Genomic DNA, 19048 nt, shown 5'->3' with positions numbered 1-19048 from the left:
TGTAAACATATACTCTGCATCCACAGGAACTCGCCCCCTCCCCCCCTCCTCTGGTCCCCAAACAGTGGATGCAGAGGAGATTTCGTCATATAACTCGCCATATAAAAAAGATATTCTGATTCTGGTGCTATCTCAGTAAACAGAAACACAAACACCCTTACTACCAGGCTCATTGTAAAATCTGAAGAAAAAAAAACAAACCTCAACACATGTGTAGCAAACCTGCCATACTTTATAGCAATGCTAACACAACCCTTGTTTCCCACCTCTTCCTGCTCAGCAGCCCCTACATTCCCTCTCCCTTCCACTTCTATCTGCTCGGAATCTAGCTCCACAGGGGAAAGAGTAAAGACATCATCAGCATCACTCCAGGCTCAGAACGGGAAGATAACGTTTTTATCCCATTGGACCCAGAGCAGCAGGAATTGGTAATGTCTCGCTCTGACCTGGATGAAAGAGGAAACAGCCTCCCGCTGGGACAGAAAGAGGAGAAGGAAGTGAGAGGAGCCTCCTGTCAGGCCCAATATAAGAGAAGTCAGCCAATTCGCACCTGGGCTGATAAGGAGAAAGCAGCCTCCTGCTGGCCCTACGACACACCTCCCAGGACCTCACGACACACCGGTGTATTCCGACACACCTGTTGAGAACCACTGTGCTAGATGACCGAGGAGTAAAAGCGGTAATCAAGGAAGAAAAAGTAAATAGCAGATAAACTAAGGGGCGGATTTTAAAAGAGGTACGTGACCCGGCCCAGCCTGGCAACGCACACAAGCCCCGGGACGCACGTATGTCCCGGGGCTTTGTGAAAGGGGCGGGGGCGGGCCGAGGCCTCCGGCACAGTGGCCGTACCAGGGGATCGCGCGCCGGCACTTGGCCGGCGCTCGCAACCTACGCCTGCCCAGAGGCAGGCGCAACTTCTGAAATAAATGTTAGGGGAGGGGTTTAGGTAGGGCTGGCAGGCGGGATAAGTAGGGGAAGGGAGGGAAAGGTGGGGGGGGGGGGCGGAAGGAAAGTTCCCTCCGAGGCCGCTCCGATTTCTGAGCGGCCTTGGAGGGAATGGGGAAAGCCATCAGGGCTCCCCTAGGGCTCGGCGCTTGCTGCCCTAGTATGTGTGCAGCAAGAACCTACCATATACTGATATTCTAGCTAATGAAATAAAAGAACAAGCAATTATCCTTGACTACTGTTGTCTTTTCTCTTCTTGGTGGAACAGAAAATACTTTTATTTTTTTTCCAGTCACTCTTTCAAACTGTCCCACTCCTTCTTTGTACAGAGAGGAGTTTGTCCGGATTTGGAATCTCCTTTAGAGTTTTGGCTTTTTGCCAGGCTTGGTCAAAATATCAATTTAATTGTCCAGCTGAATGTCTTTGACTAAACCGTAACACTGGCTCCAAACATTGTCTGTCTTATTTTTCTTCAGTGGAATTACATCACAATTTACAGAAGGAAAACTGGGGTAAAGTCACTTCCCAATTGATTCAGTTCAGCTTTCCCCCTTTTGTCCCTCCTGACATGGGGTATATTTTAAAAGCTTGTGCGCAGGTGTACATGTGCGTGCGCTACCCGGCGCACGCACATGTAGGCCGGATTTTATAACATGCACGCGCAGGCGCGCAAATGTTATAAAATCCGGGGTGGGCGCGCACAAGGTGCACAATTGTGCACCTTGCGCGCCGAGCCCGCTCTGAGCTGCGCTGCCTTCCTTCTTTCCCTCCCCCCTCCCCCTATCCCACATTCCTTTCCCTTCCTTTCCCCTACCTCCCCCACCCTTTCCCCCCTACCTTTGATGATTTCTTTTTTTTATCACAAAACTTACTTCAGCCCTGGGGCTGAAGCAAGTTGCATGCGCCGGTCGACTGCCGGCGTGCGATCCCTGGCACAGCAGCAAATATGGCCGCTGTGCCGGGAGCCTGACCCCGCCCGTGCCCCACCATGGACCACCCTGCCATGGCCCTGGACCACCCCGCCCCCTCCCCTCCCTACCCCTTTTTGCAAGCCCTGGGACTTACAAGCGTCCAGGGGCTTTATGCGCGTCACCAGGCCTTTTTAAAATAGGCCTGGTGCATGTAGACCCGGTTACGCCTGTAAATCCTCCGGATTTACGTGTGTTATCCTTTTAAAATCCGGCCCATTGTGTTGTAACCAGTTACAGAGCTGCTATGCTTCACTTATGAGACTTAATAATCTCCTTCTGCTTGAAATCTTGTCTTTACTCTTTACTGTTTTCCAGTCACATTTTAAATTGTAAATCACTCCTGACTAGAACAGGTCAATTCTCGTTCAGTTAATTATCATTTATTTTGTCTTTACTTTTGCCTTAACTTGACTGTGGATTTTCTTATATTCAAAGTCTCATTCATTTTTTTTACTGTCTCACACTTTAACAATGATTGCTTTTTCTCTTTGTTCCCACTATTTCTGTCTCAAACAGGGTTTTCTTCTTTTACCCTGATTCCAAGGACAGAGCTCCAGCTGTAAGCTCCTGCCTCTTCACAGGACCAGTCTCTTCTGCATGTGGCTTTTTCCCCCACATATGGAGAATCACTGCCTTTGGTAATGTCACAAACAAATAATACTTCTTCAAATAGTTCTAATATACCTGTAAACTCTTCTTACTGGACTCCTTTATAACTTCCTTATGATGGCAGAAGTCTGATAATTAATATCATTCAGTTAGAAATCTTCTTAAACACAATTTTAAACTTTTAGGGGTACACAGTTCTTCTACTGCCTACTTACTAAAAAAAACAACTAAGCACGAAGCTTTGCCACATGAAAAGCTGACGTCTGTGTCTATGCAAATTAACCTGTTACAGGGGAGCCATTGGCATGCGGAACCTTGTGCTGCCAGGTGCTTGTTTCAGCTCTTTGACACCCATAGACTTGTATTGGATCAATTTGCTTCCTGTTTAACACCATCCAAATTGTTTGGAAAATTAAACAGAATGAGATGTCCCATTGGTCATGCAACGAATTAGAGATTCTTCTCCCCTCCCCATTTCTACTCTTGAGAACTGCCCAAACTGATTATTTCGCATTGTGTTATACTAAATCCTACGTTTGGCATGTAATTACAATACTGTGGAGTGAAGTCCATATATGGGGCAGATTTTCAAAGGGGTACGTGCGTAAGATACACGCGTGCCCCCCGAAAACCTGCCCCAAGCTCCACCTGCGCGCACCGAGCCTATGTTGCATAGGCTGCTGGTGCACGCAAAGCCCCGGGATGCGAGTAAGTCCCGAGGCTTTCCTGGGGGGCATGTCGGGGGGAGTGTCGGGGGCATGTCGTGGCTGGCGCGTCATTGGGGGCATTCTAGGGGCGGGGCCGTGGGCGTGTTTTCAGCCCGTGGGCGTGGCCTCGGGACCAGCCCCTGGACCGGAACATGGCACGCCAGCAGCCGGCCCAGCATGCGCAAGTTACTCCTGCCTCAGGCAGACGTAACTTTTTGATCAAAGGTAGGGGGGGTTTATATAGGGCTGGGGGAGTGGGTTAGGTAGGGGAAGGGAGGGGAAGGTGAGGGTGGAAGGAAAGTTCCCTCCGAGGCCTCTCCGATTTCGTAGCGGCCTTGGAGGGAATGGAGGCAGCTTTGCGCGACAACTCTGGATTTTAATAGATATGCGCGGATACGCGCATATCTATTAAAATCTGGCATACTTTTGTTTGCGCCGGTCGCACGAACAAAAGTACGTGCGGGGGTAGTTTTTTAAAATCTACCCCATATTGTATATCATCAATGGCTATTTTGTTTATCCAGTGCAGTTTTTAATCTCTTTACAAAGAAGTGCTCTTAATCATTTCTCTTCTGACTAGTAAATATTGTTACTGGCTCCCACACTTAAAACTGGAGCAACTGTATCTACAAAGAACCTGTAATAATCAGGGATATGCTGTCACTGATCTCCACATAATCATAAAAAGAACATTACATTGCTATATAAAACATCAACCAGGAGAGAGAAGATTATGGGGTAGATTTTCAAAGGATTGCGTGCGTAAGATATGAGCACAGCCTATCTTGCATAGGCTCGGCGGCGTGCGCAAGCCCCGTGATGAGCGTTAAGTCCTGGGGCTTCAAATAATGGGCTGGCCGGGGGCTTTGCTGCGGGCCGGGGGCGGGGGCAGGGCGTGGCGGCGGTCCGGGGGCGGGGCCGAGTGCTCCGGCACAATGGCGTGTGCCAGGTCAGGGAGTCAGCAGTGTGGGGGGGATTTAGTTAGGGCTGGGGGGTGGGTTAGATAGGGGAAGGGAGGGAAAGGTGGGGGGGACCAAAAACAAAATACCCTCCAAGGCCGCTCCTATTTCGGAGCAGCCTCGGAGGGAACGGAGGCAGGCTGCTTATTTCAGAAGACTTATAAGCTCTTCTGAAATAAGCTTCATGCATCACACGTATGAAATAAGCTTCATGCATCACACGTATGAATTAGCAAGTGCTAATTATGATTATCAAATTATTGCATAGTCACATAAATTAAAAAAAAAATAGACTTCTAGTCACCAGTTTTTTCTAGTTGTGATAACAACCTATCTTCCTTGGAACTATAATATATCATTATATTATATTACATTATATTATATATTTTCAACTACATTCTGTGCATAAACTTATTTGTGGATGTCCTGTTTGCATAAAAGCTTCCCAGACTGTTCAGAGGTGCTCCTGGGAGTGGGGCTGGGGCAGAGTTTTCACTTACGTACATACTTTTAAATTTTAAAAAGTATGGAGTAGATTTTGAAAGGGTTATGCGTGTAAGATATACGCGTAACCCCCGAAAACCTACCCTGCGCGCGCCGATCCTATTTTGCATAGGCTCAGCGTGTATGTCCCAGGGCTTCGAAAAAGGGGCGGTCCAGGGGCGGGGGCAAGGGCGTGGCCCCATGCTCTGGCACAGCTATGTGACTGAGGGGCGTGGTCTGGGTGGGAGGGACGGGGGCTGGGCGGGCCAGGAGAGCGCCATTTGAAGCTGTCCTGGCCGGCGTGCAGAGATTACTTCTGCTCCAGAGGAGTGGTAAGTACAAAAATAAAAAAATTGGGGATAGTTAGGGTAGGTTTAGGGGGGGCGGGGGGAGGAGAGGGGAAGAGGAAGGAAGGATAGGGTTAGAGTTAGGGAAGTTATAAAATCGGCGCATCTATGTGTGCGTGCTGGGAACTGTGTGCACATGGACGTGTGCGGGTTTTAAAATTGACCCCTTAATGTTCATGAATTTTTCAGATTTTAAGTAAAATGAAATTCCTCATTTGTGTTCCATACACCACCGGGTCCTAAAGTTTTGCATGTTTCACATTTGCTTAATGAGCTATTAGAAAATCATAAGACCCATTCAAGAGATCTGTTACAGCCAGGGGACCCCTATGAAATTACAATTCTTCCAAATCACATTTCTATTAGCCAACTTTTCAAAGGATTGGAAGCTTACATGTCACTGTCTGCCATTCAGTGTCCTATCCATACCAAATTCTCAGGGCATGTCCGGCAAACTTGAAGATTCTTTGTGGTCCACATATTTTACAAATAAATACATGCAATTATCATCCCCTAATCATTTTTTATTTTATTTTACATCTGTTTTGCATTCAAGACACACTAATATAAATGACGTGTCGGGAAAGTCTTGCAAATAATGAAGGGATATTTTGGAGGTACCCACAGATTCCACAACTACTCAAATGCCATGACATCACCTACTAACCTTTTGACAATTCGCTACTAGATAACTTTTTGGTTTTCCATCTGATCTGCCTGAAGTTTATGGAAAGATCAGCCAGGATATGTGGATTCTAACAGGGGTCTTTGTCGGATCTCAATATCCCATGATTAAGCATGCAGAATTGTTCACCCCTAATGTGTTTTTGGTTTGGCCTCTGAGCCACACCATAATTTAAGAACATTAGGGGGTCCACAAGGATCAGAACAAGGGAATAGTTGGGAGATCCACTTAGTCCATAAACGCTCACATGTAAATTATTCCTCCTAATAATGTTTCACTTTTACGTTAGATGCACAAAATCTTTCAGGAGATGTGAGGTATATAGAAGGATAATGGAAGGGGAATTTGTTTCTAATGCGAAGAAGTTTTTTGCATATACTAATTTCATGAAAAAGTATGCAAAAAATAAAAAATAATTTTGAGGGGGGATCTATGTACTCGATGAACACATGCATTCAATTATACTGTCTAATAACTTTTTGGTCTTGAATCTGATCCACAGCAACTTTTCAGGAAATGTCAGGGGAGCTACAGCAATCCACAAATACACGTGTACAATTAAGCTATTTAATGTGTTTTGCATTCGATCCACACTACATTTTCAGGAGCTGTCAGGGTGGCTAAGAGGAGTTAGACACAGGTATCTATTTCCAGTATCCACTTAGGCATATGCACAATCCAAAAAGCAGACAGCGTAGTTGTGTATGGATCTTCTTGTTTCCCCACAGTGTTAAACTATGAACATTTAAAAAGTTCAACTCCTCAGATTTTCTGATATTTTCAAACAGAGCTGACGATTTCCTTGAAGGTGAGAGGAAAAAAATTGAAAACTGAAACCCGACTGAAGCCGGCTACAGAATTCTGTCCTTTGTTTTAAATTTGATAATGGGGCTACATATTATGACTAACCTGCAGTTCTGCTGTGAGTCACCTTTGGGTTCTGAGCTGCAGGTTGCATACCATAAAATAGATCTTTAAAAAAAAAAAAAATCCAATTAAATTTCTCTTTTTAGCTCTGCCATCCAAAGCATAGCTGAGCTACTGCTGCGATAGCAGCTTTTCTGGCTTCTTATAAATGGCATCAGGGCAGCTGTCCAGTGCGGCAAACGTGTTCTTAGACACTGGGCAACAAATCTTTATGCTAGGAAAGTGAATACAAGGAAGAGGAAAAAGTGATCAGTGTAGGTTTCAAAAAGTGCAAGAGATCTCAGAAAGAAAAGGAGATGGAAAAGTATCTTGCAAAGCAGAAGAAAGCAAGGAAGGTATCCAGGACAGAAAAATGACTCATGAAGGAAAACTAGCCATCACTGTAAAACAAAGTGATAACACTATTTTCTTTTTCAGATATAGCAGTGAAAAGGGCATACAGAGGTGGGATTGTAGGACTGAGAAGTGAAAAGGAGGTATGCGTGGAGGGTTAACAAAGGAAAAGCAGAAATAATGAATAAAATATTTTTGTTCAGTGACCACTGAAAAATATATCGGAGAAGGACTGAAAATTATTGGCAGGAGTACTTACAGGTACATTTTAAAAGGAGCACACGTGTGCCCATAAACGCACGTATTGGGCAGGCGAGCAAAAATGTGATCAGTTTTATATTGCGCATGCAACTACACGCTTATCATTGAAAATATCCCTACCACGCGTATGTGTGGAGCCTTTACACGCATACTCACAAGTGTCTGGGGCATGAGGGAGAGGGAGAGGGAGAATCTGACACTCTATATATCCCCCACTGTAAGAGGGGCATTTTCAACTCAGGGTGGATTTTGGGGAGGCCAGTGTTACAAGGGTCTACAAACCCTTGTGCCCTAGGCAGACCAATTTAATGCCGCACCCCCCAAACCCACCCCGAGATGAAACTGCCCCTCTTACAGTGGGAGATATATAGAGTGTCAGATTGTTTCTCAGCGTCAGTCTCTCTCTCACTCTCTTTCTCTCTCTCCCTCTCTCCCCCCAGTGTTCAGGATCCCTCTGGCCCTAAATCTCCAGACTTGTGCCTCATCAGGACCAGTAGAAAAGTTACACAGATAACATGGCATGTGTTGCCATGTTCAGCCTTGTAAAATTCAGGGGTTAAGTGCATAAGTCTTGGGAATGCTCATGCCACTATTCTGCCTCCTTATTCTTGAGGCACCTATTTCTTGGCTTTTTAAAATTCACGTTGCTCACGCACGGCCCACAAATGCATGTATGGGGCCATTTTTGCCTGGGCAATGCTTTTAAAATCCAACTATTATGATAGAGGGGTCATATGAAAATAGCAAACGTCATAGCTTACAAAGCAATAGAACCAGATGGGACATATTCCAAGATATTAAGGGACATCATAAGGGTTCTATTTATTAATTAATTAATTTATTAAAAAATATTTATAACCTGCTTTAAACAAGGTTCAAAGCCGTTTATAATAAAACAAAGATAAAACGAAAATAAAATGAATTCTTAAAACATGACAAAAAACATGTCTTCCTGCTTATATCATACGTTAAAACTTCCCTTACAAAGCAGTTATAAACTAGGCTGAGAAATGTGACCTTAAGTGTTAGGGTTCTGGCTGCTGTACAGCCTCCCCTCCACCAGGGGATCCCAGTAAACATAGTCTACAGGCTGGCCAAGTTCCTCCTTCTTGCCTGCACCACACCCAGACTCCAGCCCTATTTAACTTTATCTGTTCCATTCTTTAATGCTTCTGCATTGAGTTTCTCTTGGCTCCCCGCATTAGCCACCTTTGCCTTGCGCCCTACTCAGGCCTTTCCTTGTCTTGCCTCATGGCTTCTGGGCCTTCTGACCTCAGCCTTGTCTTGTGACCTCCGGGTCTTCTGAACTCAGTTTTGCCTTGTCTTGTGGCTTCCAGACCTTTTGATCTCAGCTTTGCCTTACTTTTTCTCGTGGTCTCTGGGCCTCCTGATCTCAGTCTTGCTTTGCTTTGCGGCTTAGGCTTTTTTGCACTCTACCTTGTTCTGCAGCCTTCCTAGGCCTTTCCCTGACCCCTGGCCTATCCAGGCTTTGCCCAGCATGTGGCTTTTCTAGGCCTCTCCCCTTGGGAATTCCTTTATCACTGTCTTTGGGATCTATGTTCCATGTTGTCCTTGTCTTGCCTTGTTTTGTCCTGTCTTAGACCTAGATTCATCATTTTGCTATAAATTTCACCTGCAATAAAGAAAGAGATATGGTTAGGTTAATTTTTGAGATACCACAATGTATGTTAAATTTATGATATTTTCATATTGTAAGCTAAGAAGTGGGGCAAGAGAGAGAGAGAGAAAGAGAGAAAAACTCTTTGAAAGGTAGGTATATAAGTCAACTGTTAATACCACTGTAGGAGGGTCAACTATTAACTTGAGGTGAGGTTTTGGTGGTGGTCTAGGGTTTGGGGGGCAGTTTTACATGCATAATCAAAGGTACAAACAGCACAGTACACATTAGTAAAGATTTCATGTGATTTGGAGTGAGGAAAGGTACACAAGGATGAGATTTGTACATTGTAATCTCAACCTAGTTTGATGCACTCTCTACCTAGCTGCTATCTTTTAGGTTGAGTGTACATTGTACAAATCTCATTTTTGTGTTCCCTGCCTCACTCCAAATCAAATCAAATCTTCACTGATGTGTACTTTGCTGTTCATACCTCTGATTGTGCATGTAAACTGCCCCCCCAAACCCTAAACCACCACCAAAACCTCACCTCGAGTTACTAGCTGACCCTCCTACAGTGCTATAAATAGTTGACTTATATACATACATTTTAAAGAGTTTCTCTGTTGCTCTCTCACTTTATAATAAATATCACAAATCATGTCCTGGGCAAAACCCCAGATAAAAAATGCAATAGCATAACACTATTGCATTAAACACCCTCATTTTCATAAACTCCTCCCTTTTGACTAAATTTTAAACATTTTCATACACATCACAAGATGTATTTTTTATCACAGGTATTATGGCATTATTGCAAGCATTAGGGCCCTAATGCCCACAATAATGCTCTAATACAATTTGATGAATGACCCTGTTAGTCTATTTCTGTTCCTGAGTTCTAGTCTTAACTGCATGCTGTTCCTGAGTTCCAGTCTTACCTACAAATGTTCCAGTCTGTATCTCAGTTCCAGCCTTACTTGCATGGAGTTCCAGTTTAAGCCTGTTCCAGGCTTACCTGCACACTGTTCTAGTCCAAGTCTTGGTTCCTGCCACAAATCAGCCTTATATCAACATTTCCAAACCTTGCATCAGATATACCAGATTGTCCAGGCCTTGCTCCAGAATTGTCAGGCTGTCCAAGCCTTGCACCAGCCATACCAGACTACCCAAGACTCTCTCCAGCCTTGTCCTGCCATCCCGTGTCACTCCAGGGGTGATGTCCCTCATGCTCTGCCCAGACTGAAAATCACCCAAAGGATTATATATATCCTCAACATAACATTGATCCATGGTGACTCAATTGCTTCCAACAGTTTATGGACTAACATCATAATCTTATACTTTATCTCCCATTCTACTGAAAGCCAAAGGAGTTTTTTGAGGACTGGAGTAATATGTTTTCTCATTTTCACACTAGTTAGAACATAAGCAGCTGTGTTTGAATAATCTGCAACTTCTGAAGAAAGAACTTGGAATGTCAAGTTAAAGAGAGTTACTATGGTCAAGATCAGTAAAGAATAATTCTTGAAGTATTGACTGGAAATCCTAATCACCTAACAAAGGTCTTCATCAGCATCCTAAGGGGGTTATTTTCTAAACGTTTATCACGTGCGTTAGGGCCTTATCGCCCCGAGGCACTCTTCTCCATTGAGAAAATTAACTATAATTACTGGCTCACCTTTATCCACATGTTTGGCCTCTGTTGGAAACAAGATGCTGGGCTTGATGGACCCTTGGTCTGACCCAGCATGGCAATTCTTATGTTCGTATGTTCTTACACCCTCAAAAATGTAGCAGATCGGTGAAGCAAGACTTCCCTTGGCTAAATCCATGTTGGCTTTGTACCATTAAACTAGGCCTTTTTATTATATTCAGTAATTTTGTTCTTTTTGATAGATTCTACTGTTTTTCCTGGCACAGATGTCAGACTTACTGGTCTATAGTTTCTGTATCCCTTTTTAAAAATTGGTGTTGCAGTGGCAATCCTCCAGTCTTCAGGTGCCATAGATGATTTTAATGATAGTTTACAAATTACCAATCGCACATCTGCAATTTAATGTTTCAGTTCTTTCAGCATTCTGGGATGTATACCATCTGGTCCAGGTGGTTTGCTTCACTTTAGTTTGGCAATTTGCCCTATTACATCTTCCAGATGCACTGAGATTTGTGGGAGTCTATGCATATAGGGTGCAATATTCATACATTTTTATGCCAGTAAACACATGTTTACTCATGTAAAAAAATGGTCTGAAATATGCCTTCCTCAGTGCATGTAAAGGGATGCATGCTGTTCACAGCATACTTACTTTTTTAACCACAGGGAAAAATATGTGGGCACAGGTTTTGAAGGGAAAGTTTGCTCATGCAAGTGCAAGGTACACTGGTACTTTTCAACCCATGTTGAAAGCACCAGCCCAGTTGTCAAAGTGAATCTCCGCCAGTAGTTTTCCTATGAAAATAAGCTTGCAGTCCCCTAGACTGCAAGCCTACTGACAGGATCAAAAATTGTCCTCATAATCCTGAAGGTTTCCTAAAACCAAAGATATTACACTCACAGACACAAATGCCTACATAGGTGCTAAAAATGTTAAATGCCATGTTTGTCCATTGTGAAGCTGGTGCCTTTTTAAAGCTTCCAACAAACACATTTTAGTTGGCTTATGATTTTTGGTACTGGATTTGGATGCATGGTTGAGCCCTTCCTCAGGACTTAAGTGTCAATAAGTCCTTCCTCTTGGATATGTGCATGGTATTCTCTGCCCAGCTGGTTAGCCACCCTCTAGCCTATTGCCATGCTACCTCTTCTTCTGCCCCTGTTTTCCTTGCCAGTACTTGTATCACTACCTTAAATACCTGCCTTTTACCCTCTGCCAGTATGACCTTTTGCACTCAGAAGTCTTCCCTGTTGTGAAAAAACAGGTAAGTGCAGTCTCCTCCCTTATCATTCACTGCTTCTTGCAGCAAGCCCTGCATACGATCTTGGCCTTCCTCCTGTAATGCAGTCTCAAAGTTATGCGAGCTTTGTGTACAAAAACATCCATGCATGTGGTGGCACAGGTTAGCATATCTTAGTGAATCACATGCTAATTTGCACGGCACACAGAATCACTAGTTTGCATGGATCATATCTTATTAACATGAGCAGCATTTTTTGCAGGCACATCAAAATTCTGTTTACGTGGCAAAAGTGCATTGTAATAGAATTAGTGAATAGCTTGTGGGTTAAAAGTGGGCGCAAAAAGCTATTTACAACTGCGTAAATAAATACCCACAGAATCATCGGCCCATTACAGATAAATAATGTTCTGTCTGTTCTAAAGATCTTTGGATTTATCTTTCCAGAGTAAACATTAAATGTCAGTAAGTACCTTTTCCATCAGGTATTATTGCTTAAGCATATCCCCATTTGATCCAGTTTATTCATATGCAAAGACTCCTTAAAAGTTTGTTAAAGTTCATGTTTCTGGCTCAGTCCTTTCTTAATCTGGCATATACCTTAGATGTAATTTGGAAGACTAATGATGAAACTTGGCACATAGATTTTTGGTCTAAAACACAGATGGCCAAAGTGGTTAATTCTGTTCAGATGCATTTATTTTTATATTTTTAACTCAAGTTTTTGCATTTATCAGATTAATATTAATATAATTCTATACCAACAGCATGTGCAATAAATAGGATTCTGAGCCCTTCTATCTGAGGCCTGTGTTCACAGTTTTTTTTTAAATTTAATAACTTTATCAATTAATTTGCTCCATGAAATCTTCCTGCTTTGCATCAATGATGCTAACAGGAAATATGGCATGGTAATAATAAGAGACCCAAACTTACTGCTCCTTCTTTCTTTGATATATTTTTTTTTGTTTAATACAGACTCGATTCATCCAGATTGGTGACTTAGAAACATTTCTGACAGAAAATATTTGAAGAATTTGGAGAATAAAAATAATCACATCATATATAAAGAAAATGCATATCTTAAGAAACCCCAAACAAGCAGCCTTTTACACTGTGTTTCAGAATAACTCCTGCTGTGAATAATATAGTGCATGGATTCCCAACCTTTCAGCCTCAAAACATTTTGCTGACTCCTACACACTTCTCTTCAATTTTTGCATACCATAACAAAAGAAATGCTGATATACACACTAGAATCATCCATAATGTATAAAGCTTAATACTTACTGATTTAGACTGAATAAATAGGGAGGGCAATTTCCTAAGCTATTTAAAAATTGCCCTCATAATTGAAGGTTGAGGCCACCAGTGGCCACTACAGCTGCAATGGGGAATAGGAAGCAAGTTCTAAAAGGTTCCAGGTTGGTAACATGGTGCGTCCTGGCAGAACATTGGCACCAGTACCTGCAGACCTGCGATCTAATTTCCAAAGGGAAACTGCCCGCAGAGTTTCCTTTTGAAAATTCAGGCCAGTGGGAGAAAGCCAGTATTTTTATACCTTTGTACCTTGCACCTGATTTGAAGCAGGTGTAAAGCAGATGTGTTAAAGTATGCAGGAGGATTTCAATGCTAAATCCTTCCATTAGGGGTGTGCATTCGTTTTGAACTTAAATGTAAAACGCAACTTTTTTTTTTTTTTTTAACTTAAAAAAGTGATGAGGCGAAAACGATCGGATTTCCAACTTATTCAACATAGCTATGTTGAATACGTTGGAAATCGCGATTGTTGATCCTAAATAAAAATTTAAACCCCTCACCCTCCTTAATCCCCCCCCAAGACTTACCAAAATTCCCTGGTGGTCGAGCGGGGAGTCAGGACGCCATTTCTGAACTCCTTTGCGAGGAGCACGTGACGTCGGTGTCACGTCGGAGTGACGCGGCGTCACGTGATTCCCCCCGCGTTCGCTCCGGGACCCTCATTTGACCCAAAAGGAACTTTTGGCCAGCTTGGGGGGGCCTCCTGACCCCCCCAAGCTGGCCAAAAGTTCCTTTTGGGTGCAAGGAGGGTCCCGGAGCGAACGCTTGGGGAATCACGTGACGTCGGCGTCACGTCGGACCTCCTGACCCCCCCAAGCTGGCCAAAAGTTCCTTTTGGGTGCAAGGAGGGTCCCGGAGCGAACGCGGGGGGAATCACGTGACGCCGCGTCACTCCGACGTGACGCCGACGTCACGTGCTCCTCGCAAAGGAGTTCAGAAATGGCGTCCTGACTCCCCGCTCGACCACCAGGGAGTTTTGGTAAGTCTTGGGGGGGGGGGATTAAGGAGGGTGAGGGGTTTAAATTTTTATTTGCACATATGGACATAGACTCAACTTATGGAATTCTCCATATGTCCATATTGACCGCAAATGACCCCCCCTTTCGACTTATGGACTTATGAACTTAAACTTTTGGTCTGCACATCCCTACCTTCCATGTACCTTCCCTCCCTCAACCTAGCCCTGCTCCTTTGTTTTTATCCCTGTATTTAACAGTAAGCACTCTGTTCACAGTGCAGGTACTTTTACCCTCAGTGGCGGGGAGTGGCAATTTTCAAAAAACCTTTTTACGTGACTTGATGACTCTCCCTCTAAGGTAGCTAGACAAGTTACTACTGCTGCACCACTGAATATCCCAGCGAAATTAGCCATATATGTATATGGCTAACCATCCTAGCTGGATATTCCATGAATACCTAACTCAAAGTGTTTGAAGTGGGTTCTGACCAAACAGGAGGAAAAGTATCTGGTATATTTCCAGAGCTCTTAGTTCTAGCACAGAAAACTCAAACAGGTAACGCAATGAAAATTCAGTGCCTTCTGTAAACTGTAAGCTGCATTCCAGCACTCCACAGTATAACAACCAAACTGTGGTACTGTGATGCTAATACTCAGAAGTTGGTATGGGTGCAATAACAAGGAATGCAGCAGTACAGTATTACTTTGAGGTCCATATTCAGAAAGCCGTTGAGCACATAAGTTATCCAGGTGAAGCTACTCAGTTCTTCAGCAGAACGTATCCAGATAAGTGTTCCACTGAATATTTGGGAAAAGTTATCTGGATAACTTTAGACCTGCTATTTGTACAAACTGACTTGTCCAGACAAATTCAGCTGGATAGCGCTCAACATGATGCTGTCCAGCTAAATACGTTAACCCACCCTTACAGTATCTTCAACCCACGAAGTTTTTGTGCAATGGAGGGATATTTTTCAAGAGGAAGATTTGTGCAGCTGAAAGCTGATTTTACCCACATACATTTTTTGAGCTCTTAGAGCTGCTCTGAATTTTTTTTTTTCAGGGTGACTGAAAAGAAAATCTAAAGATCCCAGGTATGGAAAGTGGGAGAATTTTTAATCCATACTAGTTTTAATTGTTGGATGTTATTTGATGGGTCTGCTGTTTTGAAATATTTTATTGGTGTTTGGGAAAATATTAAAACAAATTAATGTGAGTTTTTTTTTATTATTGGATGTTCAATTCATCAGCTGTTTTGAAATGTTTATTCTTGGGTTATTCCATATCAAGTGGACGAGAGGTCCATGTTCAACCTGTTCCAAATCAAACAAAATTTTGCATGGATGTTCTCTAGGGTCTCAAACAAACCTGTACTAAATTTTTCACCTGGATCTCCATTGATTGGAGAGCTAGAGGCAGTTGAATGGAGGACACCGTTGAGTACCTTGCTCCACGCATCCTATAATGGCCATTTTGTCCAGGTACTGCAGCCCGACAACATCTCTCAGGGGCCTGGAATTTTGTGGATTAGTACAACCCCTGTTGATAAATCCCATTGCAAAGTTTGGAACATAACATGAGCTTGCCTCCCTTGTTATGGGCCAGCAAAATATGTGAAAAATGTTACAAAAGAAATATAAGACCTACTCTGGCTCCTCATTGCTCCTGATCTATACTTTGATTCAGGTCCTGACTGGACCAGTAGTAGTCATGGCCCATGGCATATACATATTAGGGATGTGAATCGTTTTAGGACGATTAAAATTATCGTCCGATAATTTTAATATCGTCTTAAACCGTTATGGAACACAATACAATACAGATTCTAACGATTTATCGTTATAAATCGTTAGAATCGTGAGCCGGCACACTAAAACCCCCTAAAACCCACCCCCGACCCTTTAAATTAAATCCCCCACCCTCCCGAACCCCCCCCCAAATAACTTAAATAACCTGCGGGTCCAGCGGCGGTCCGGAACAGCAGCGGTCCGGAACGGGCTCCTGCTCCTGCATCTTGTCGTCTTCGGCCGGCGCCATTTTCCAAAATGGCGCCGAAAAATGGCGGCGGCCATAGACGAAAAAGATTGGACGGCAGGAGGTCCTTCCGGACCCCCGCTGGACTTTTGGCAAGTCTCGTGGGGGTCAGGAGGCCCCCCACAAGCTGGCCAAAAGTTCCTGGAGGTCCAGCGGGGGTCAGGGAGCGATTTCCCGCCGCGAATCGTTTTCGTACGGAAAATGGCGCCGGCAGGAGATCGACTGCAGGAGGTCGTTCAGCGAGGGTTCCGGCGCCTCGCTGAACGACCTCCTGCAGTCGATCTCCTGCCGGCGCCATTTTCCGTACGAAAACGATTCGCGGCGGGAAATTGCTCCCTGACCCCCGCTGGACCTCCAGGAACTTTTGGCCAGCTTGTGGGGGGCCTCCTGACCCCCACGAGACTTGCCAAAAGTCCAGCGGGGGTCCAGAAGGACCTCCTGCCGTCCAATCTTTTTCGTCTATGGCCGCCGCCATTTTTCGGCGCCATTTTGGAAAATGGCGCCGGCCGAAGACGACAAGATGCAGGAGCAGGAGCCCGTTCCGGACCGCTGCCGTTCCGGACCGCTGCTGGACCCGCAGGTTATTTAAGTTATTTGGGGGTGGGGGATTTAATTTAAAGGGTCGGGGGTGGGTTTTAGGGGGTTTTAATGTGCCGGTTTTTCGATTTTTCGATTTTTCGATTTTTTAACGATTTTTCACGATATTTTACCCCCCCAAACGGCAACAATACGATTCCCTCCCCCTCCCAGCCGAAATCGATCGTTAAGACGATTGAGGACACGATTCACATCCCTACATATAAGATTTGCACTAGGAGTCTTTACAGACAATTGGAAGCAAAGATATAATTGCATAAACACAACATGTCACTTTGTTATCCAAAGTTTTGCCAATTTTCAGGTGCAAATATCTCTACTGTGTAATTTAAAATTTTCTTTTTTATGTCATTTGAAAGTGCATCTTTTTTACAAAAGTCACCCTGTTTCATTTTAAACCTGATCTTGCTTTGGTCAGAATTAAAGCCCCAATGATATGCATCATTTGCATACGTGGGCGAGCTATGTTAGAAAGCGGCATCTTTGGCGCACTGATGTGTAACACGCAAATGAGCTAGAAATGTGAAATTCTACAATGCGGCAAAGCTTGTTGTGCTTACCATGCTTGTAGCTTATGACACATTTTGCTTCAATATATTTTTATATATGACCCTTTAAAATGGACCTTTTATAGTGCTATGTTATTTACTGCATTCAAGCCTGAACATGCAAAAATATTACCTTTACAAGGAACTATGGTAATGTCATGTTAGCAATGTGTTGTGGCAGAGATTTTGGGAACATGTCCTGGCCTGTGACACCATTGTGCTCTTTTTGTCCCTGGTATCAAAGTTTTCTTTGTGCCAGAGGAGGATATTGAAGCAATCAGACCTGTTCAGGATGAGAGGTTTAGCAAAGGTTATACAGTTGCTGGCACAAGAGAAAATCAACAATTCAAGCCGATTGATGCAACTAAAATTTGCATTAGCAAAATTTCGAATGATGTCACCTCATTCATTGTAAGTGTTCTAGAACATGAGCATGAATATTTTCCTGCCCTTCAAATATCCAGCTTCCAACCTGGCCAGTATTTAGTTTGCATCTATGATAAATCCTGGTAGATTGTTCATATATGCAAAGTCTCAGCTGAGGAACGTTATAGTCTTGGTCAATTTATTGCACCCCCAAGATCATGCCAGAACATTTTACTGGCCGCCCCATAGAGACACCTATTGGGTTCCAGTAGAACACATTGTGGCTACCCTTGATTCACCCATAACAACTTCATCAGGCAGGCAGTACATTTATTCACAAGCCACTTTGTCATGCATTGATGGAACATTCAAAAGCAGGTGCAAGGCAGGAAAAATCACTATGGGGAATTTTTGTGAAATATGCAGTTTATGCAATTCTAGTATTTATTTAGATTTATATTCCACTTTTCACAGCACTTCAAAGTGGATTACATTTAAGTACTGTAGGTATTTCCCTTTAGGGCTTACAATCTAAGGGGGTCATTTTTCAAAATGCGATAAGGCGTTTTCCTATGCGTTAAGGGCTTATCGCATGCGAAAAGCCCCGTTAATGCATGCGATCGCACCATATCGTATGGTGTGATGCAAATTCCAAAAATAGGAGGATTAGAGAGTGGGCTGGGTTAGCCTGTCTGTGAAGAGCTATTGCACAGCCATAATGCTGATTTTAACAACACCTCTTTGGATTGCATTAGGCTGTGTGATAAGTTTCATTGCCATGTCTCCCATAAGTCTGATGAGAGAGAGAGACTGGCCATGATATCAAGGCCCATAGGTAGGTATTTGTATCCCTATGGTAGGCCCACCTAGTAACTCGAGGTGGGGTTTAGGTAACAGTGTAGGGGGTTAGGGACCACTTTGACATTCTACGTGACACCTACGAACAGAACAGTGGTCTCTTGTGAAGATTTGCTGGCCTTCGGAGTGAGGAAACTCACTCCAAGATGAGATTTGGGCAAGGTGCTCTCAACCTAGCTTGATGGATTCTCTACCTGGTTAACATCAAGCTAGGTTGAGAGAACATTGCCCAAATCTCATCTTGGAGTGAAAGGCTGCTCCATGCCTCAGTGAATTCTGGAATGAAAGGCTACTCCATGCCTCTGTAAAGGAATGAAGGCTAAAATAATGCAAGCAATTATTTTCTATAGCACAAATGGAAGTATCTTTAACATAAACTAAATTTCAGATAAAAAAAAGTAGAAAATGTTGAAAGTAAGCAAACACTAAATTGTTTGTAGTGCAGTGCTTAATTTTGGAGTAAACAGGCTAGATTAATGTTTTAGAACACTGATGGAATTTGAATGATTAGATATGCCTATCTATCTACATGTAGACGTTCTCCTGTTTAGAAGCTCCTGACTTACAGCTTGGTAGTTTATGTTACTTCCTTCTTTTTCAGACTATTTGTAATATATATGAAGG

The sequence above is a fragment of the Rhinatrema bivittatum genome, chromosome 1, assembly GCF_901001135.1.
Source record: "Rhinatrema bivittatum chromosome 1, aRhiBiv1.1, whole genome shotgun sequence".
Taxonomy (NCBI): Eukaryota; Metazoa; Chordata; class Amphibia; order Gymnophiona; family Rhinatrematidae; genus Rhinatrema; species Rhinatrema bivittatum.
The sequence above is the reverse complement of the archived record's forward strand: the minus strand, read 5'-3'. Positions refer to the sequence as shown.